Source organism: Lactuca serriola, chromosome 4 (genome assembly GCF_051521515.1).
Source record: "Lactuca serriola cultivar US96UC23 chromosome 4, Lser_US96UC23_V15, whole genome shotgun sequence".
NCBI classification, from domain to species: Eukaryota; Viridiplantae; Streptophyta; class Magnoliopsida; order Asterales; family Asteraceae; genus Lactuca; species Lactuca serriola.
Genome location: NC_136411.1, coordinates 325,144,566 through 325,160,547, shown reverse-complemented (window position 1 = coordinate 325,160,547; position 15,982 = coordinate 325,144,566). Strand labels below are relative to the sequence as shown.

Here is a 15,982-nt window from a genome sequence, read left to right as displayed (position 1 = left end):
GGCGAGGATCTCATTGATCTCGATCTCGTCGAGTGGGATTACGAGATTCCTGACGAAAATGTATGTTTTCAAGCTCGATACGTGAAGGGTAAAATGTACGTTACTGAGTTCACGGTGTAGGTTGGGTTTGTGAGTTACAGGGCTGATTCGGGGAAGAATCCCGAAGGTCCTAACTATCTTGGATTTAGCTTACTATGCTTTCTGAAGCGTATCAAGCCTTTCCAGTGTGAGGCCTCCAAAAGGATTTGGCCTCTCACTTGGATTTCCCAGGGGGTCACCTATCTTAGTACTACTCTCACCCAAGCACGCTTAACTATGGAGTTGTGATGGGATCCGGTGCATTAGTGCTGGTATGATCGCACCCGCTGAAGTCTGTCTTCTTGAAGAATAAGACTGGAGTTCTCAATGGTGAGGAGCTTGGTCTTCTCATTCTTTTGCTGAGTAGTCGTTAAGTTGTCCGGACGGTTCTCGTGTCTTCATTGGTGTGTGACTGTAGGGCGGTCGAGTTACAGGAGTCGTATTGGGTTCTAAGTTCGTTCGCATAACGATGCGAGCACTCGTAATCTTGGGCAGTCTCCGTCCTGAATTTCATACATGGTTCATCAATCGCAGTCTCGTGTATACGAGTCGTATATAATAAAGATTGAAAAGGTAGTCGAATAAATGATTCTTCTTTAACCTCACATCCCAACGAGGAAAAGAAGTTAAAGTGGAATCATCAATTCTAAACTTGTAGAACCTTGATTATATACCACTCCTATGTATACATTCTTTAGCGATAGATCCAATGTATGGGTCTTTGGATTGAACTTGACGTACTGTACGAGTGGTACTTTGGGGAGGTTTGCTGAGGTTTCTTCGGAAAAGATAAGAAACATGAGGTACTCTATGAATGAGCACTTCAGTGTTATGGAATGACAGCTTCGCTAGAAAGACGATTTCGGAGAAAGAGATGTGCGCACGAAACTGGTATTGTGTGAATCGAATTGACTCTAGTGGTATAATAATATCAGACATACTTGAAAGTAAAGACACTAGATTTGAACATAAGGCGTTACAGACAAAACACAACAGTGCAACTTTTAGCAGAGTTATTGTACTTTAGACTAACTACAGGAATGCTGCTGCGAACAAGGTATACTACAAAAGGCAAGTATACGCAGCATGAGGGTCCCTTTACTGATGGGATCTCGCAAAAGATAAGACTCGAGTTGTACTAATTTAAACGGTTTATAAGTCTGTTACAACGAAATGCCTTAATTACATTAACATTGGTTCGGAGTAGTTTCTCCTGCGGCAGTGATCCTTAGTATTTCCCCGTCTGCGCCAGAGTTCTTTGTTATTGGACAATCCTTCTTGAAGTGCCCAATTTCACCGCATTGGTGACATATCTGGCTGGTACTAGCATTAGTGGTGGAAGTGAAGTGTCGAGTCAGAATTATTTGGACATGGGTGCTTTCGTTGTTCTTTCCTTTTGGACAATTCCTATGATAATGTCCTGTCTCACCACAGCTATAACAAGCCTGGCTGGCTCCGGTGGTGGAGGTGGTTCTACAAAAATGAGCAACGTGCCCCAGTCTGTTGCAATTGATACATTGTAATACCCGACAGGCTCCATGATGATGGTAGCTACACTTGTTACACTTCGGGAGTGTTCCCTCATAACGCTTGACCGGTGCTGAAGTGGCAGGGGTCGTCACTAGTTGCTATCGCATGGCAAGCCTTTGAAATCGATTGCATTCCTTTTGGGCTTGACGCTTTCATTTCTTGAACTCTGAGTTGTTGTTTTGGGTGTTGGCGACTGTTATTATTTTTTGATTCCTCGGATCGTTACCACAATCGTGATGGTCAACCCCTTTGTCGGCATAGCTTGTGTTGATAGCGCTGTGGTTTGCAAGGATAGCTGCCACGACAGCCGTCATAGTAGTTGTGACTACGACTTGGAAAGTGGCGGCGTCCATAGGTAAGGCAGAGGTTTCGTTGTTCGGTTGTCTATTTCCGGGTGACGACATGATTCTGCAACACAAAGATAAGGTGTTCGTGAGCGATTATGGTTGAACCTAGATGTAGTTCAATCGTTCAAGTAAAGAATAGAAATATGTTGTCATGGGTTTGACCTACATCCCTATGATGCAGTCCTAGTAAGGAGTAGAAGTATGTTCGCGAAGGTTTAACCTACATCCCTATGATGCAGTCCTAGTACAGAGTAGAAGTATGTTTCTAAAATGGTCTCAAGACGTTTGACGTTCAAACCGGGTTATCATTGGCTGGTGAATAATGTGATCCAACCTTTGGAAGAGGCTTGAAGATGATTCCGGAGTTAAATTACTCTAGTCCAATAACTTGACTAGAGTGGGTTTCAGATAGACTCCTATGAAGGTATGATGAAAGTACTTGAACAAAGAGGGACATAGAATTTAGCCGACTGTTGATATCATTGATGTTTAAGATGTAATAAGTTCAGGAAAAATTGACCTTGTAGTAGGTCTTACATCACATCTGGAGTAGAAAAGTCTTTGACAACATAAAGACTTAACTAAAGTACTTACAATACAAGGTAGTCACATAGAAAAGTGCTACACAGAACATAGACAGGAACACGATTCTTTAAGACAAAGAAGGATGGTATAGTATCTCCTACTGACGACGGTCACCCCTATGGTGAACCCTTAGTTCAGCTAGTTGACGTTCCATATCAAACAAGTGTCTTTCGTACACTCTCTATAGTACTCGGAGCTCTGTGACTTCGGCTCGAGTTTCGGCTAGTCCTTGTAGCAGGGTCTCATGATCCCTCTCAGATCTCTCCTGAATGTCTTCAAGGCGATTGGTGCGGATGGTATGCATTCCTGCATTGGCATCAACTTTGGTGATACGATGAAGAGTCGTCCTGCCCTGAATCTCGTTTTGGGCAACTCTACGGACCAGGATTTGTAGAACTATGTCTGCTGAGCTTCTTTCACTTAAGTTGTAGAAGCTTCGATCTCCATTAACGACATAGGTTGATCTTGCTCTTCGCTCCATGTCTCCAAGAATTCTACCCAAGGAGGCTTCGGGCCATGAAAAGCCAGACGAGGGTTAGGATTTGGAATGGGAGCCACCGGGGGTAGGTTCTCAACTTCAGGTTCGGAGTTATCATCATCCGAAAGGTTTTCAGCATGGTGATCATTCAAAGGGATTGGATGATCATTCTCGGGTTCTTCTCCAAACCATCCAGCATTGCCTTCATTCGGAAGGCACGGTTTGCCGTGGGGATGGAGTCCGGCCAGGTTATCTACGCGAGAATTGCGGTCAAGAAGTAGTTATTTAGACGAACTAACTAGATAATTATAAGAAGATATTTATTCGTTACATCACTATTTGTAAAATGCATACCGATTATATGTAACCAAACAGGATAGGCCTTCGAATAAGTGACCTTAACTCCAAATTCACAAGGAATAGGGGTAAAGCAAAATTTCACAGATTCTGAGTCTATATCATCCTAGTTACATATAACCTTAATGTATTCAGTTAGCAATTATTGAACTAGTAATGAAGATCAATTTTAGTTCTCAAGAAAGTAATTATAGTAATACAAAATACTCCTATATTATTTTAGACTTATGTTTTGCTCTAATGTTTTCATTGTGATAGTGTTGGTAAGTTTTTAGACTTGTTGCCATATCACAACCATTCTTGGGCATGTGCTAATCACTCCTCGGACCATCATAGTTGATCAGGCTATGCCACTCCCAAGACTGACCATACATCCCCGAGCTTACCTGTGATATTCAACAATCGTAATACTTTTGTTCTTGTCATTGTGACACGGATTTTAGTATGAATACAGGCACGTATACTTAGTCAAATATTTTATTATTTAAAAGTATAAACTCTAGGTCAGAGTATTTTTTTTAATCCAATTGTATTTATATTTAGTATATCTTTTATGGGTTGATATACTTAATTCACTATAAATAATGCTCTGATACCAATCTGTCACACACCAAAACCAAGAACGGCGGAAACGTTCTGGGGTGGAGGACGTCATGTAAAGTATCACAACAATGCAAAGTAGTAAACAAGCAACAACATCATCCATTGCATTAATAGTATAATTTTAATTACAAGTGTGTTCTTTCATAGTATACAACAACATAATGAATAATCAAAATAAAAGACGAGTCTGGACCGCTCCGTCTTGACAAAACCTGGTTGTCATACCTGTCTATTTGTGACCTGAGAATAGAAGTTATATTGAAAGCGAGTATCAGCCAAAAAGCTGGTGAATTCATAAGTATTAATGTTTCTTTGATTTGTAAAACTTGTAATGAAAGACTTGAAATTGTTTTGAAAGAAAGTCTGTATAAGTATGAAAATGTTTGTAATTAGTTGAAAACGTTTGAAAAACCCTAGAAATCCCTATGATTCCTATTAGTATAAAGGAAATCTTCTACCAAGACCTAACTTTTTGAAAGTAGTCTTCTACCAAGACCTAACTGTTTTGATAGTAGTCTTCAACCAAGACCCGACTGTTTTGAAACTAGCCTTCTACCAAGACCCGATTGTACGACTATTATTATTATTATTATCTAACCTACCTCATCGATTATGTGAATAAGACACATAGTAAAGGTATTAATAAAATATTGACTGGAGTTTTATATCCTTTTGTAATTTTCGTAAGTACTGTAGTATTTATTATAAGTGACTACTTTTGTACTATTTTGCCTTAATTGAGGGTTAAGGCATAATGTGATGGCTAGATCCCAGGCTAGACGCTCCCCTGTCAAAGAGATTTTGGGACCCATACACGACCCCTGCATGATTGCAAGCTGCGAACATCCATATTACTATGATCATGTATACCCAATATAACTATCACAATGCGTTAGTGATTCATTGGTATGGTTAGATCCTGAGATCGTTCCATGCTATAGCACCTAGTTATGTCTGTTCTATTATCGTATATGTAAACGTACTCATGTAAGCGTATCTATGTAAACGTACTCATGTTAGCGTATCTATGTACATGTACTCATGTAAGTGTATTCATGTAAGCGTACTCATGTAAGCGTACTCATGTAAGCGTATTCATGTAAGCGTATCTATGTAAACGTATACATGTAAACGTAATCATGTAAGCGTATTCATGTAAGAGTATCTATGTAAACGTATATATCTAAGCATAATCATGTAAGCATATTCATGTAAGCGTATCTATGTAAACATATATATGTAAGCGTAATCATGTAAGCATATTCATGTAAGCGTATCTATGTAAACATATATATATGTAAGCGTAATCATGTAAGCGTATCTATGTATTAGTATAGACTCATGAATGAACTGACTCTTGTGTGATTCCTTGTACTTGGAATGGTAAGTAGTATCTCATAACTATACGTATAATAGTTACTAATAATGTACGTGTATAACTGAAAGTATGCCTTTGCTACCCAAAGGTACTGAACTGACTGATGAAACTTTTACGTCCATATATGTATACATGGTATATAACTAATATTTAGATGACATTCGAACGACTAACCGATACCCTAAAGCCACATCCCAACGAGGAAAAGGAAGTAAAGTGAACTAGCCTTCCTAAGACCTTTAAATATTACTTATATAACTATACATATATGGGTATGCATTTGAAAATATAAAAGTATAAAAGAATTTTTGTAAAACCTTTGAAAAGTTTAACACTAAGAAACGATGACTTGATGTCAGTTTGTAAAACGATTTGAAAGTATTTTATTTGATAAGACAGTTTAAGTATAAGGAAAACCTTTGTTTGAAAACACATTTTTAACAGGGTTTGAAAGGAAACTTACAGTACGTAAGACAGTTTGATAAAGATTTTTTAACATGAATTTTTTTTAAGAAAGTCATTTGAAGAAATCTTTTTGGTAAAACAGTTAATGTATAGTAAATCCATTTGCGGGCTAGTTATTAATCACATGTGATTGATATAACAACTAAACATGATTCAGCTTTTATTCCCCCCATAAAGCATTTATAAACATTTAAAAACATTTAAAAACATTTAAAAGGTTAATTAAGGGGTATGAACTCACCTACAGTGAGTGGTTTGTTCGGAAGTGTCGGGTAAGGTATTAGGTGTCAAGTGATGACTTGAACACACACAATGGTCCTAGTTATCGTATAATAAACATATATGTAATCAAATTAGTCAATTAATAACTAAGTAATCAAGTTAAGACACCCTAGGTCATGGAAACACTTTGATTCAAGTGCTATAGGCACCAAAGGGTTGCACCTAAGGGTTGTATGACATGGCATTGGAGTTTATGGCCCATGAACCACCCCTTTAAGGAGCTTACGGCCCATGACCATTTCCCCCATAAGTTTAGGGCCATAAAGTCATGATTGGGCATCAAATGATCAAGTCCAAGCCTTAGGAAAGCATTAGGGGCATAATATGACCACCTTGTGGAGTTTACGGCCAAATGACCATATTATTATCTGTTCAAGGCTGTAAAGTCTGTTAGGGACATGTTTTGATTGTTGTTTAAGGTCTTAAAAACTTCTAGGAAGGTTCAAGGTTGGCATCCAAGGCTTAGGAAGGGACTAATGTCCATTTTACCACTTAAAAAGGGGTTTACAGCCCAAGAACATCCTTGGCCGTAAAATCCTTTGTTCTTGTGTTATTTGATGATTTTCAAGTGTTATCAAGTTCATATTAAGCACCCAAGAAGCTAGGGCAAGTGTACTTACAAGATAGAAGCTTGATTTGGGGTTTAAGGTCCAAGAAAACTAGTGTGTGTTCTTGGTGTTTTGAAGATCTAAGTAAAACACAAAATTGAATGGATGAAATGATGTATAAACACTAGGTGTTATGTTATAAGAACAAATCAAGTCGAGAAACACTTACATTTTCGGGAGATCGGGTGAAAGATGGGATGATAGTTGAGAGAGAATAGAGGGTGTTCTTGAGAATGGAAGTGAAAAGTGAGGAGTTTGGGGAGTAAACTGATGTCTAAGGCATGAGTTCATGGCCACTAGGGATTTTACGGCCCAAACTCTAAAAGTTTGGCCGTGAACTCCTTATTAAGGTGGTATGTGCGGTTTTGCAACTCCAAGACTCGAGACGGTACTTCCTTTCATCCGTTCGTTTGATGAATAAATACTAAAAACACTCGAACGGACTTTAAATTGGCTAACAATTATTAGGAATGTAACTGACTTTTAATTTAAGTGCTTGACTTTGAAGTTTGAACAAATGAAAATTTCGGGTTGTCAAAGAACACTAAATTCTTGTCATTTACCGTAATCTTGTTAGATTCTGAACTTATATGCAATGATCCTCTAGTAATGAATATTCACACAAGTCACAAAGACTTGGCAACATACATTACAAAATATTTCAATGGAAAGCAATTCCATGGAGATGAAGTCTCAAATTCAAAGTACATTCCTTTGAACATCCTTCTTTGCATTAAGTTCTTTAATCTTACACCGATTCAAAGAATAACTTCCACCCATGGAATCAATTCCATATTGCCATTTTGACCATCACTTTTGAACAAGAGTTGCCTCTTTTCAAAATATGTCAGTATGGTCCTAACTCTATACTTCCAATTGTCCATGAGTAACCAACCTTTGGAGAACCCCAAATTGTTCTCGACAATTGCTTAATCATTTTATTCATATCCAGTTCTAATCCCTATTCCCTTCTTAATGCCCTAAGCATTAGAAAAATTTAGAATGGATGAATATTATAGCACATGCAATCGATCCTATATCCGAAGCATATGGGACACGACTCATGCTATAATTTTTTTTTTATTTTCCATGTTCTCACAATTCGAATTATGAAGAGGGATGTCGTAATCATAAACGAATTTGAGAACACAATTTATACAGAATTTCCTTATGTTGAACCATTCCAACATAACATTCATATATGTCCTTGACTAAAGTTGGTTAAAATCTCAATCTAAGCTTGTAGAAGTGGAATGAAGTATAAAATCTTCTCCCTTAATTATAAGAAAACAACTTTTCAAAGTGAATTGAAACTTTTGTTTTCTATAATTAACATTGCTAACTTGCAACATAATCATCATGCTCCCACTAGCATAATGATTATTATCTTACTAGCATAACACTTATTCTCCTACTAGCTTTGACATGTACTCAGAAATCAGCTGGACTTCTAGAAAACCAATACTTTATTGACTTTCTTACCAAAGTTCAGATTTCTGATTGCTTTGATAAGACTTTATCAAAATCATACACATTTCCTTATATAGCTCACATGTTTGTCTCGACCTTTTGCCATTCTCACTGGTTAGTGTGCCGGTTAACCACACACGCTCCACTAACGACATGAGAATGCAAATATCACAACTATTATCTACTAAAATCCATTTAGTGAAAGCGTTTCCTCACCATCTTTTTCATGAATCGAAGAGAAACCTTAGGACACTTAGATTTTTATGGTGTATGTGTTCCTATCCATGTGAGTTTGTCATAACCATAATCAAAAGACAAGGTTAGTGAAAAATCCAAACTCATATGGACTTGTTCAGTCTTAGCTTCTCGCCACCTGGCAGCTCAAGGGCCTGCCATTGTTTCTAAGTTGTTATGCAACCAGTTGACAACTCTCAGAACTCCTATTCAAAGCCAACTTTAACAAGAGTGGGCCCAAAATATGTCAACACGATAGGTTACAAACCTCAAATCGTGGGCTAGTGATTAACAAAACTCTTGATTAGTTCTTGAATCTATCTGAAGGTCCTTTAAAGACTCCCACTGACCTCTTGACATATAAGATTCACTTTGTCAAGAACCATTCCTTGACAAAACAAATATTCAAGAGTTAGTGCAGATTCTTATCAAGTTAAACACTTCTCACAATTGGTCTTAGTTGGTCTTTGTTTTATCCAAAACATCACAAGTTACCAATTTCAAATGTACAAGAGTAAGAACACATTTTACTCTACATTTAACAAGTATTTTAAACCTTTCTTAAGATTATGTCACTCAAGGCTCAATCATGGAGTATGACTCTAATATTTAATTTTGAAACGAAGTATGATTTATCTTTTGATCTAACCATTTCAACAATTCATGATTCCTCTACTTAGCCAAACAAAACGAACTAAGGTGTCCTTAGAGGATCAATTGTAACATGGTTTCATAATCACTAAGATAATCATAAAACAAGATACTCAAGTACTCTCCCATCTCTTCAGATTGGAGAAACTTTTATCTTTCTACCTTATTTGATTCTTCTTACTCATTCTGTCTATCATTGAACCTTCTCCAATGATCCAAAATTATACTTAAACTTTTAAGTATAACCATATTTACTAAACTTTAGTAAATCATAATGAATAATCTTATCAACTTTTGTGGTGGACCTGAGCAGCACACAACCAAGTGTACCCGATCACTTTATCCTTCACTTGACTCACATATACATGTGAACAAGGAATTAGACTTAATTTGCCAAAGATGAAAATTCTCATTCATCATACAATACAAGTTGCATGATTCCAAGTTTCTATCCAACTGAAACTTGGGTGATGAGAATCTTTCCTTATTTGGTAAATTATGAAACTACCACTAATGAAAGAATCAAATCCATTTACCCATACTGGTTGTCAATGGAAACATATAAGCAACAACCTTTTCACAAATGCCATTGTAAGGATACTTAAAATAAATAAAATCAAAACCATTTTCTTTTATTTTGAAACTTTGCGGAAAACTTCTCCTTACAATCCATATGGAAAACTTGTTGTTATCTATTCCTAAGCAATATATCATAACTCTTAAGTAACAACTCAAAATTCTGATCAACGAACCATGCGATCGAAATCCATCTTCACGATCAGAATCAACATATACTTCATTTAAGTTTCTTCACTCTTCTTTGATTCTTAAAACATCAATATGTGACCCAGTCACATCATGCAATAAGAATCTCAGAATAGAAACTTAATAAAGTTAGATAATGGACTTTACCTAAAGCAAAGTTTAATATTTGACTTTACTATCCTTATGGACTTTTAGGTAAATTTGGCAGCTTCGCAACCAATGCCCTTCCTTTGGCAACAGAAACATATGGACTCTTTGGAAGCAGTACACGGGACTATCAAAGACTTAGCCTTTCTCTTTACCATTTGGTCAACCGAGTTTACTATGGCCAATCCATTTCAATTGGGAAGAGAAAATTTTTCTGGACTTCCAATGTCTCCATTGTCAATGTCCAAATAGGTTTGGGAAGTAGATCTTCCAATCTAATTTGTTTTTCTAATGCTCCAAATCATTGCTGATTCAGCATCATCAAGCAAATAGGTAAGATCATTAAGGGTCATGTCGGGATCTGTTATTAGGAAGTGACCGAAGAACCAAGTCAACAGCTAGCTACCTCGAGACTTCGACACTCGACTCTCCCAGCTTGTCAATATATGACTTAATCCCCAAGATCTAAGAACATATAGACTTTGCTTGCCAGTAAGGATTGAGTAACTTAGAACTTATGAAGTCTTGAAACTTGTGGGATACGGAGATTTATTGGAGGGGTTGGAGGAAGTGAAGTATGATTTCCAGTCCCACAAATTCCCATCAAAGTGATTGATCTTTCACCTTGATTGACATTTGGGATATCATCTTCAAGAGGAAGCTTGTTCCTAAAGATTTAGGAAGACCATAGTTGTCTAAACTAGACATCTATAATTGGAGAAATTCAAGTTAGTTGATTTAAAGTCCTTAATATAACACCAAATATGAAATATTAAGGCTAGGACCCAACAACCTATTTATAACTGGAAGAGGGATGCCGTAATCCAAATTATAAAATAGTTGAAGGTAGGTAAATGACGATTTACCAATTTCCACCATGAAAAACAAAATGTAATTAAGTTTTAATTGGATTTGAAACTCCTAGATATTTTGAGATACATTGAACTTTTAATGGCATGTTTGAATCTCGATTGTGCCACATTAAGTTTGTGACTGGGATGCCGAGGATCACAAACAAGGTGTGAATAACCATGCAAATTGACTTGGTACCCTTAACTTTATCACCTAATCGATGTGCCGGTTAACCACACATGCTCCACCGATCTATAATAAAGTCAAGTTACCCCTTGCCACTCTTGCTAGTTCGTATTAGTGTGCCGGTTAACCACACACGCTCCACTAACGACTTGGTAAGGTACAATGTGTAATTTCATTGGTTAGCACCTATTTCACATTTTCCTAAGTAACTAAAATTGGGAATTTATAAGTGTTTAGTTACTTAGTATTCATCATTATACTTTTAGTGAAGGGAGAATTCGAGTCCTTTCCTACCCGTTCGGCAAACTACCCTCCACCAGTCAAGGAAGCGGTGGGTGAGAGTGGACACCCATTAAACTACCATTTTATAGGCAGTAACCTTATACCCCCTTATAGACCGGCTTCATGAATGTGGCCTACTAACGGTAAGAATGACTTTTATTATACATATTTATATAATTAAAAAATTATAATAATAGTATAAGGGTGTATTTTAAACATTTAAAATACTTGGTGGTTTAATCTATTAATTAAACTATACTATTAATTTAATTAAACTTAAACCATGTCTTTATGGAATTATTAACTCTTTTAATTAAACATTTTAATTAGTTTAATGAAGTCCATAAAGTTTGAATTTTAACTATTAAAATTGTAGAGTTTGGAATTGAAGCATTAATGTGTGTGAGACTTTACAAATTCCAAAACTTGAGGGCAAGTTTTGAAACTATTCAAAACCTTTCATTTCATAACTTAAGAGTTTAATGGTTCATTAAATATGAAGACTCTTCATTTTAATGTAACCCCTTATTCTTTAATAACAGTTTAACAAAGTGACTTTTCAATATCCATAACTTGAAGACAAGTTATGGAGTCATTAAGCAATTTAATGGAAAAACTCTTCATTTTTATGTAATCTACAACACTTTTATGAGTTTTAAGATTCATAAATATGACTTTTCACATAACTTGAAGTTACAAAAACATATTTTATGAACTTCTTTTAGATTAATATGGATTGAAATAAACAAAAACACAATTTTTTTTCATCAATCTAAACTAAATCATAAATCAAGGAAGCATAAAACACTTGGAAATTCATCACTTGAGGACAAGTTATGAACTGCATACAATTTTCATCAAGATCATGAATTATACTAACAAACAATTTGCACATAATTCCTATGATCTAACAAAACTCATAAGCATGGACATTCATAATCAACAATTTTCAAGAATAACATAAACACATATAAACTTGAAACTTTGATTATAGCATTGAAATTGGTTTAGCATAATCATTACCACATTAAAAATAGGTTTTATCAGTCCAAAACTGTTAAAGGTAATGATTCTAGATCAATTCCAGCACCAAAGCTCGAAAATCAGCACTCTAAGCTGCCAACTCGTCGAGTGCATGAACTGACTTGGCGAGTTGGTTGAAGAAAGGCATAGACTCGTCGAGTTCCATGATGGACTCGGTGAGTCAATTGGGCAGTGAGCAGAAAATCAACTTTTTTCAGCAATTCGCATCATGTATAAGTGAAAACAAGCCTAGGCTCTGATACCACTGTTGGGTTTTGAGCATTCTAACACTCCTAAGTGTACATGCAACCCTAAATACTTTGGATCTATGTTTTGCTCTATTATACATGCAAATATGAATTTCCAAGGTATTGTTCTAACTAGCAGAATATAAAGTACAAATATTATAAAATCTAGTAGAATTACATACCTCTTTGTTGGTGCTTGATTCCATGTAGCTTTAGAGCCTAGTGCCCCAAGTGCGACACCTCAAATGGTTCACACAACACCATAAGCACTTGGAATAACTTAGAGAGAAATTCTACACTTCATGAAAATTGGCTTGCCCTCCATGTAATACACTAGTGCCGATTTTCCCAAGAAAGAGATCATTATATAATGTGTTATAATTAGGGTAAACCCTAATTGTCATGCCTTTCCATTTCCTTGGATCCATGGGTTCAAATACACCATGGAGCATCCATGGAGAATCTTATGGGTTTTAGCCCAACTTGATAATCCATGGAGCATTAGCCCACTATATAAGTATGGATGATTTACACAATCAACCCATATATTTAATTAGTCTTCCTTTGATCACTTAATTAATTCAAAATTAATTCTTGATCAATACTAATTAAATAATCTTATTAATATATTAGAACTTATAATATATTTATAAACCTTAAGTGTTATTTCTCTCATTTTAGTCTATCCAAGTGCATGATGTCATGCAACCCAAATGGACCATGCCAGGTCGGGTCAAGTCTTACCAATTATAGTTATGGACTTAGACATTAATCCAACAAGTACATTTCTATTTCTTGCATCTGGGACAAAAACCCAATTAACAGAGATTTTAGCAAATAATCACCACAAACCAAAATTAACAAATCAACATGCATTTTATGATGTTTAAGTATTTTGTTATTTTTAAACTAGAGAAAATAAACCAAAGTACATTGTTATTTCTTGTACTTGGGACAGAAGCACAATTAACAAAGCTTTTTGCAAACAATCACTACAAACTTAAATTTCCTAATCAACATGCACTTTATGATGCCAAAGTACATTGATATTTTTAAACTAGAGACAAAAAACCAAAGTACATTGATATTTCTTGCACCTGGGACAAAAACCCAATTAACAGAGCTTTTAGCAAATAATCACCACAAACCAAAATTACCAAATCAACATGCATTTTTCGATGTTTAAGTACATTGCTATTTTTAAACTAGAGACAGTAAACCGAAGTACATTGTTATTTCTTGCACTTGGGACAGAAGCACAATTAACAAAGCTTCTAGAAAACAATCACTACAAACTGAAATTACCTAATCAACATGCACTTTCTGATGCCAAAGTACATTGCTATTTTTAAACTAGAGACAAAAAACCAAAGTACATTGCTATTTCATGCACTTGAGACAAAAACTAAAATTAACTAAGCTTTTAGCAAATAATCTCCACAAACCGAAATTTCCAAATCAACTTGCATTTTATGATGCCGAAGTACATTACTATATTTAAACTAGAGACAAAAAACCAAAGTACATTGTTATTTTTTGCATTTGGGACAAAAGCACAATTAACAAAGCTTTTAGCAAATAATCACCACAAACCAAAATTACCAAATCAACATGCATTTTATGATGCCAAAATACATTGCTATTTTTAAACTAGAGACAAAAAACCAAAGTACATTGCTATTTCTAGCACTTGAGAAAAAAACCCAATTAACAAAGCTTTTAGCAAATAATCACCACAAACTAAAATTACCAAATCAACATGCATTTTATGATGCCGAAATACATTTCTATTTTTAAACTAGAGATAAAAAACCGAAGTACATTATTATTTCCTGCATTTGGGAAAAAAGCACAATTAACAAAGCTTTTAGCAAATAATCACCACAAACCAAAATTACCAAATCAATATGCATTTTATGATGTCAAAGTATATTTCTGTTTTTAAATTAGAGACAAAAAAAACAAAGTACATTGTTATTTCTTCCACTAACACCCATACGTGTTGTGATCTATTAACGAGTTTTGGAATAACTAATTGGTTTTGTATTTCAAAACAGAACTTGCCAAAAAAAGTATTTTTATATAGAGGTAATTTTACAAGACTTCAAAGACATCAAAGGTCGACAAGTGCCATTTTTGTGATTGGTGTAAGATATTTCATATTAATTGTTTAGTTATTAAATTATGATATGCCATATCTTCGAATTAAATTAAAATTATGTCTGTGTATTTTGTTTTGGAGTTTGGGTTTCGGCCACATAATTGTACTACTTGTGTTTCGCCACTGTAAAGACCCCATAGTATTTTCTACATATGTTTATGTATTCTTAGTAATTTATCATTTTGTCTGATAACGTTAAACGTAATTTTTTGTTTTTGTGTATGGTTCCACATCAATATTTAGGGGTGGTGTTTCCACTCCTCGACTACATTCACCGCGTATGAATGGTTAGAAACAAGGAAGATAATACTTCATCTTTTAAAGACTAAGGGAATCACCAACGGAAAATGTAAAATCTTAACCAGTTCTAACAATTTCAACAAAACCAAACAAGTCATATAAACATTACATTTGGTACCTTTTATTGTATATACATAAGATTTTTATCATGCATAATATTACATCCCTCTTTTTGAAACTAAACCATTATTTGGTATCATTTTTCACATCAAGATCAAGGGTGAGCCTTATTATTACCATGAGCCATAAAAGTTGAAAGTGAAGGTGCAACGACTATCTTGCTACTCTAGTCTTCATCATAGGCTCTAGGAGGAATTAGGACATCACAACAGGAATAGTCAGGGACACAATAAACATCTTCTGGACGAACATCAAACTGAAACCGTCTTGAAATTGTTGTAGTAGTTCCCATAAGCACAAGTATGCTAATGCAAATTTTTATTATGTTTCTCATGACTCCCATGCTTGGTTCTCATTTTGATTTATACTCCACATTTATGGATGCCCGGTGAAGTTTTTTTATATATGAAATTATGTGAGATAAATGAGTCTACTTGTGAATGGCAAGACAACAGTAAAACTAAGTAACCATGTTGGATTTGTGGCTTGCTTGTGTTGTTTTTCTATCCAACAAATACATTCGATATAAGACAATTTTAGTTTTGTTGATATCATCTTCGATCGTGTGAAACATGATAACTAATTAACACACCATCAAAATTGTTCTTTTTGTAGTTCGTTTCAGTTCTGTTAAATCTGAAAACTATCTTGTGGAAAGTATTTACCGATTAGGGATGGAAGATTTTTTTGTAAAGTATTAACTCCATGGATCCTCGAGTATGAATTTTGTCCTATACCACCAACGGCCATTGCAATAAGAAACATGGCGACAAAAATTTTACATTTAGATTACTTAAAAGTTATAAAAATCAAGGGAAGAATTCATATATCA

At 35.3% G+C, this 15,982-nt stretch overlaps 1 pseudogene; it reads right to left on the bottom strand.

Annotated features, from left to right (window-relative positions):
* Positions 1-246: 246 nt before the first annotated feature.
* On the bottom strand, positions 247-364 carry LOC145049156 (5S ribosomal RNA; annotated as a pseudogene).
* Between the last annotated feature and the right edge of the window lie 15,618 nt (positions 365-15,982).